Raw genomic sequence first — 7,382 nt, 5'->3', positions numbered from 1 at the left:
TGCGCGTGCGTGCGTGTGTGTGTGTGTGCGTGCGTGCGTGCGTGCGTGCGTGCGTGCGTGTGTGTGTGTGTGTGTGTGTGTGTGTGTGCATATACAGGGTTATGAAAGCCAGAGGCCAACCTCAGGTGTCATTCTTCAGGGCTATCTACTTTGTCTTTGATACCAGATCTCTCACTGGACCCTGGGGCTTCTAGGTTAAATGAGGCTGGCTGACCAGTGAGTGAGCCCTGGGGAGCCACCCACCCATCTCTGCTTCTCAGCCCTAGGATTGAGCAAGCAATCACCATGCCTAGCGGCTGGTTTCATGTGGTTGCCAGGGATTGAACGCAAGCCTCAGGCTTGTATAAGGAACACGTTTACCAACTAAACCATTCCCCGGGCCCCTCCCCCAAGCCGCTCAAGATTTAGAGAGTCTCTGAGCAACCATTATCACCATCTCACAGGTGAGGGAAACAGAACTCTGGAAGTAAAGTGGTCCTTCAGGACCAACCTCACATAGCAAATCCCAGATCCTGACAAGCCCAGATAACTCAAAGGTGACCCCACCTCTGGCCCTGTGAGCTGTCTGTCACACAGGATCAGAAGCAGCTCTTACCCCCAATCAGCTGACACTTTGGCTGAAACTGTGTGGCAAGGAGGAGTATGGATCCTGCAGTGCCGTTTCCAAGGACAAGAGAGAACTTGGTCTTGCTGTGGCCTGGGCTGAGCTAGATGTGGTGTCTGCTGCTGGTGCACAGGCTCCAAGCGCCCTTTCCTAGCAGGCCCGGTGGTGTGCTAGGATGTTAAGTTTCAGTCAGGCAGTGGTAGCACACACCTTTAATCCTAACATCCTAGGTGGCAGAGGCAGGTGGAGCTCTATGTTCCAGGCCAACCTGGTCTACAGAGTGAGTTCCACGACAGCCAGGGCAACACAAAGAAACCCTGTCTCAAGAAAAAAAAAAATGATATTCAGTTTCAGAAAGGAGCTCAGCAGGTGGTTTTCCTTGTCTGGCCTAGGCTCCTGACCTGTGGTCAGTCATATAGCATAACTCTTGGGGTGTGGAGAGCTGGAGACACCGGCCCGGCTGCAGCTCCTTCCTTCACTTTCCTCCAACATCAATGTTCAAGTCCAACAAGCCTGGATTTGAGTTCAAGCTCTGTCCTCACATGTGGCTTATCCTGGGCAAGTCTTGACCTCTCCCTGCCTCAGTTTCTTCAGGAGGATGAGATGGGTTAGTAGGCACAAATGCCCACAGCCCAGCCTGGCACTATAGAAGGCACTCTGTGTGGTACACGTCTGCTGCCCCCTCTTCCTCGGGCAGGCTGCCCATGCTCCAGTCTAACAGACCCTCAAGATCGGGTCACTGTGGTTGCTGCCAAAATCACCGCCCGCCGCCTCTCTCTACCTCCAGGTCATCCCAACTCAAAAGATGCAGATGGCTATGGCTCCTGTTTCCATGTGACAACTCACAGGGCCAGAGTCTGAGTCCGAGCCTTCCTCTGGTAGCACTAACAAGCTAGGCCCAGCACCTGCTCTCAATGGGTGAATTAAGGAAACAAAACAACAATGGAGAACAGTAAAGAGAAGATAGTCAACAGGACCATGTTGGAGGAGGGAGTGACTGCCGAGCTCATCTGGGGGTCCAGACACAAAATTTAGGTTTAAATGAAGGTAAGACATGATGTGTGTAACTGACTGTCCTGACCATGGTGCAATCGATAGCCCTGACTCCTCATCCCGACTCTGTCTCTCCTGAAAGGTGGTCTGACCAGTTGTCGGGACTGTGTGAACTCTGTTTCCCGGAGGCACTGCCCTCTTTCTTCTCCCAGCGTGAGACTCCTGGGGAAGTTCTAGTTCCTCAGCAGGGTTTCAGTGGTCTGATAGCCAAGGGCAGAGTTTGAAAGTCTACAATATCTTCATCCCTGCAAGGATGGTGACAAGAGGCGTGGGAGCAGGCTGTCATATTGGTTACTTTCTGATCCTGCAGCTGGTCCCTACTCTCTGGAAACTAAAGCAGAGTGGGCCTCAGCCTGCTCCGGGCCTCCAGGCCTCCGGGCCCAGAGTTCCCAAAAGTGCAGATCCAATCTCACTGACAGTGCTGGAACTGTCCCACTGGGTGATGGACAGGCACTTGGAACCAGTTACATAACCAGCTCATTTGGGCCCCGGCGAACCTGGCAAGTGCCAGTGGACTTTTCTACCATTCTTCAGCACACGCACATACATTCCAACCCCCAAATATAAATTATTTTTTTAAAAGTGTGTAAAGGTTCGGGCTGAGGAGGGAGGGGACTTGATTGGGGGAGGGGGAGGGAAATGGGAGGCGGGGGTGGGAAAGAGACGGAGATCTTTAATAAATAAATAAATTAAAAAAATAAAAATAAAAGTGTGTAAAGGATGAGAATGGGAGAGTCTGGGGGTAGAGTGCTTGCCTAGAAGTCGGAGTCCCTGAGTTCAACCCCCAGCACTAAATGAACCAAATTTCGTCTCTCCCAGGAAAAGTTACACAGCAACATCCATAGCTGAGACAGGCGGATCTCCAGCTCTACTTGTTCTCATAAAGTTCTAGCCAGCCAGGGCTGCGCAATCAAACACTGTTTCAAAACAGAAAGAAAGAGAAGCAAGAGAATTGTTCTTATTTTTAATCCAGCATGGAATATTCTGACAGCTCCGTAGCCCAGCCTCTGATGCCCAGGCTCACCTTGAACCTCTCTACCCTGCCCTGCCCCCTCTTTTCAACCCTTCTGGAGTTGTCTAGGTCTGGGTCACTGGTGCCTAGCAGGCGCACAGGCTCCCACTGCCTGTGGTCAGGCAGAGGTCCCCACAGTCTGTTGCTAACTAGCCTGAGTTCAATCCCCAACACCACATAAAAACAAGGTGTGGTGTAGCCTAAAACCCCAGGCCTCAGAAGGCAGGGGTGGGAGGGTGCAACTGACATATCTGGGCCTAGTCCTAGAGAATTCCACCCAAGCCTGGCCCCGGGGCCCATCATCCCCTCCTCCCAGGGCTTCCTGCCTTCTAGGCATGACTTGCCTGTTTAAAGTAGTAGATCCTGTACACAGTTGCCTAGATAGCCTAGGGACTGCCACTCTCAGAGCAAGGAAAGCTATCACTGGGGAAAGTAGGCTTTTCTTTACCACCCTTGGTTCCTTCTAGAAGCTTCAGGCCTATTCGAGTATACTCAGGAATGAAGACTCGTGTGTGTGTGTGTGTGTGTGTGTGTGTGTGTGTGTGTAGCCTGTGTGCGCCAGTGTGAAACACTGAACTCAGGCACAGTCCCATAATACACATCCCACAGTACTCAGTTCTGTGTTCTCACCTCGCTACCTGGTAATCACCGTGAGTAAAGGAGGGTCAGCCAAGAAGTGCCAACCCCAAACCCCTGAAACCCACACTTGCTATTTGTGATCAGAAAGTTAGAAACTGTTAAGTACTGGGGCTATAGCTCAGGAGGTGGGGTTGCCTGAATGCAATCCCCAACATCACAGAAACCAGGCATGGTGGCAAACACCTGTGACTGGGATTGTAATTACTTGGGAGGTGAAGGATGTTTAGAGTCTTCCACAGCTGGTCAGAGAGTGTTCTCTGAAGATGGTAAGAGGTTCCAGCCTATGAAGGTCCTCCCTGCTGTTGGACTTTGGAGAAGCCTCATGAAAAACAGAGAACTCTATCCTCTGAAAGGCTGCCCCTGGACTGCCCCCCACTCCTGGGAGCCTCTTCAGGGTTTCTTGGCTCCATTGGGTCGGCTGGTTCTGAGACAGGAACTAGGGAAGTTCTAAACTTCTGCCTGCAGCAGCTGGGGATTCTCTTTGGCATCCTCTACTGCATGGGTAAAGCCAGATTCTTGGTTTTGCTGCTGAAAAGGAGTTGGGACGGTCAGGTCATCTTAAGACCAGTCTAGCATACGTGAGTTCAAGAATGTAGGTTAATAGAAGGGAAAAGGGTAATATTTACCATCACAAAATACACGATTTTGGTGGCTTCTGCCTTTGCCTCTCATATAGTTGCTAAGTATTTAAGTGAGGTCCTAGGGTGGTCCCTTAGGTGTGTTGGGCTGGGTATAGCTGATAAAGTGAAACCTTTGCAGAAAAAGTTGGGATCTTGTTTTTACTAAAAATAAGTTTAGAGTAAAAAAAAAAAAGGCAGAAGCTGGGTGTGATGGTACACACCCTTAATCCCCAGCAGAGGCAGGAGGATCTCTGTGAATTCAAGGCCAGCCTGGTCTTCAGAGTGTTCCAGGACAACCAGACCTAGGTAGTAAGGTCTCAAAAAAAATTGATTTTTTTTTTTTTCTGAGACAGGGTTTCTCTGTGTAGCCTTGGCTGTCCTGGAACTCATTCTGTAGATCAGGCTGGTCTCAAACTCACAGAGATCTGCCTGCCTTGACCTCCCAAGTGCTGGGATTAAAGGTGTGTGCCACCACCGCATATTTTATTAATCCTGCTGGATTCTTGACTCTCCCACTGAAAGGCTTTAATCCAGTGATTCTCAACCTGTGGGTCAAGACCCCTTGTGGGGGGTCACATGTCAGATATCCTGCATATCAGATATTCACATTCTGAGTCACGACAGTAGGAAAATTACAGTTATAAAGGAGCAACAAAACAATTTCATGGTTGGAGTAACCATGACATGAGGTTATTAAGGGGTTGCAGCATCAGGAAGGTTGAGAACAGTTGTTTTAACCAGACTTCAAGATGAGGGGTCTTATTTCCTTTCTGTGGTCTTAAAGTTTCTATGTTTCTTTTTTTTTTTTTTTTTTTTTTTTTTTTTTTTTTTTTTGGTTTTTTCGAGACAGGGTTTCTCTGTGGCTTTGGAGCCTGTCCTGGAACTAGCTCTTGTAGACCAGGCTGGTCTCGAACTCACAGAAATCCGCCTGCCTCTGCCTCCCGAGTGCTGGGATTAAAGGTGTGCGCCACCATAGCCCGGCTCAGTTTCTATGTTTCTATCCTTACACAGATGTCTGTCTGGAAAGACAGTCAGGCTCAGGTGTCAAATCAAACTGGACATATCTGAAATTCCAGGCTATTTAACAGCCATAGGTTTGCTTTGGGGGGAAAAAAGTTTAATTCAAAAAGCTATGTAGCCAGGTGGTGGTGGCGCACGCCTTTAATCCCAGCACTTGGGAGGCAGAGGCAGGCGGATCTCCGTGAGTTCGAGGCCAGCATGGTCTACAAGAGCTAGTTCTAGGGCAAGTACTAAAAACTACAGAGAAACCCTGTCTTGAAAAACAAAAACAAAACAAACAAAAATAATGTAAGAACCAGTCATGGTGACTCACTAGCTTTTAAACCACGGATTACCTTCTTTGTCCCTTGAGAACACTCTGCCACATCTCCCTAGGAGCCCTATGCTGTAGGTGTGGGTTCCCATTGACAAGCCTGGGGAGCTGAGGCCTCCAGTAGTTCAAGGACTTTGAGAAAGCCTTGGGCGTGACAAACCTTGAGATAGCTCAGCTGATTGGGCTACCTAGACCTGGGAGATAGAGAGGGGAGGAGATGCTAATTCCACCAGGTGAGAATAATACCACTACCACAATTTTTTGAGCCAAATTTAGAGCAAGCTTTATTAAATATTGGCCAGGACCATGGATTCTGGCAAGTCTACACCCTGGATCCCCAGAGTACAGTCTTAAATTGCGTCAGTCAGGGCCTTACAAAGGCAAACCCACAAGGCTATGCACGTCCTACCTTCTTCCAATCAGGTGCAAGCATCCATCCTGGCATACTTCCTGCCTATGTGTGATCCAGCATATGTAAGGTGCAGTTGGGGCAACCAAGCTTGCGGACGGAGGCGAAAACGTTCAGCTGTTATCTTACACAAACAGCTCCTAGCATTCCAGGACATTGTCTGTCCTTGAGCAAGTGGAGCTTACTGCTTAGAGGCATTTTATTTTGTTTTACAGATCCCTTAAGCACAGCACTTTAAACTTAAAACATAATGTTAGCCATCACAGAGACAAGGTAGAGCCAATGACACCCCTTTTCAATTCCCTGAAAGCTGACAGACACATCTTGAAGGAATAGGCAGGCATCAGTGAGGGGAGCTCTCCCTTCAGTGCCTGCTCATTTCTGCTGATGCCATCAAAAGAACTTTCCAGACCCATGAGTGGAAGGAATCAGAGAACTCTTTTCTTTTCACCTTGCTTTGTTCATTCGGTCTTTGGATAGTTATGGTTCACTGTTTATAGGCCTGTTCTGTAAACTAGGGGTTAAAAGAATATTTGCTTGCCAGTGTCCCGAGTCAGCAGGGTTGGAATCACAATTGCAGGACACAAAACACCCTGAGTTTCTGTCTTTATCTTTGAACTAGTTCTTATTTTACTGGGTCACCCCAAGGGAGCAAGAGCTCCTGTCATTTTTTTTTTAATTGGACAGGGCTAGGTAATGTCAGACCACAAGGTAAACATTAAAAGTGTGGCCAAGTGACTTCAGGGCACAGGTTTGTCCAGGGTTTTATGGTTGTTTTCTCTATGATAAAATTAATGCCAGACTGCAAATGCTTAAATCCTCAGACACCTCAGACAAGCACTCTGTCCCATCCAGACACAGTGGTGAGTCCAGCAGGAAGAGCCAAATGATGCCAAAATAAGGCAAGCCTCTGCCCTGTCCCAGAAGAAAGACTATCTGCTGCTCCTGGCTCATCTCATGACAGTGGCTCAGAAAACTGATGCTTGCAAAGCACTGCCCTCCCCTCAAACTACAGACTAGACCCTAGGTCTCCTGACTTCCAGCAAGCTGTCCTGCAGCCCCCAGAGGACACATACACATCACTGCTCTGACCAGATGTGGTCGTGGTAATTCTCAGTCCCTCAGTCTTGGTGGCAATGAGGTCTCAAGGGACCTCTAGGTGCAGGACAGTGGGCCACAGGCTGGTCTGTGTGAGTGGCCCTCGGTGATGTCACTGGGAGTTGTCCATCGGTGACTTCACAGCAGTGTGAATATCACACACACCTCCCCTTTGCCTTAGCTCTGTAGAGTGGCATTTGTCCAGGCTTCACTCAGGTCAGTGTGTGCTTTAAAAAAGCTAATGACAGCCAGGAGTCAATGTGGTGTAATAAGGGGTTTGGTTTTATGAGGAGGAAGAATTACCTTTGTCCATGAAAAGGTGGTTTTCAAGTCAAAATTATGTCATCGGGTGCCTCTCAGACGCTGGCTATGAATGATGGCTGCAGGGGTGGTTTCTTCCCAACAAGGCCAGAGAAGAACATGCACCGTTGAGGCAGGAAACAGTTCCCACTTGCTCCCGAAATGCTGAGCCAGCAGACTTGCCAAAGACTATCCAATCCCAGACCAGAGTCCTGCCCCGAGAGCACAATTCTCCAAGGGCAGAATGGGAAGATCCCAGAGCCCCCATGAGCCTCAGTTGTGCTAAAAATGCAAGTCTAGCTGGGGGGGGGGGG

Source organism: Microtus ochrogaster, unplaced genomic scaffold, assembly GCF_000317375.1.
Source record: "Microtus ochrogaster isolate Prairie Vole_2 unplaced genomic scaffold, MicOch1.0 UNK10, whole genome shotgun sequence".
NCBI classification, from domain to species: domain Eukaryota; kingdom Metazoa; phylum Chordata; class Mammalia; order Rodentia; family Cricetidae; genus Microtus; species Microtus ochrogaster.
This window is presented reverse-complemented; position numbering follows the sequence as displayed.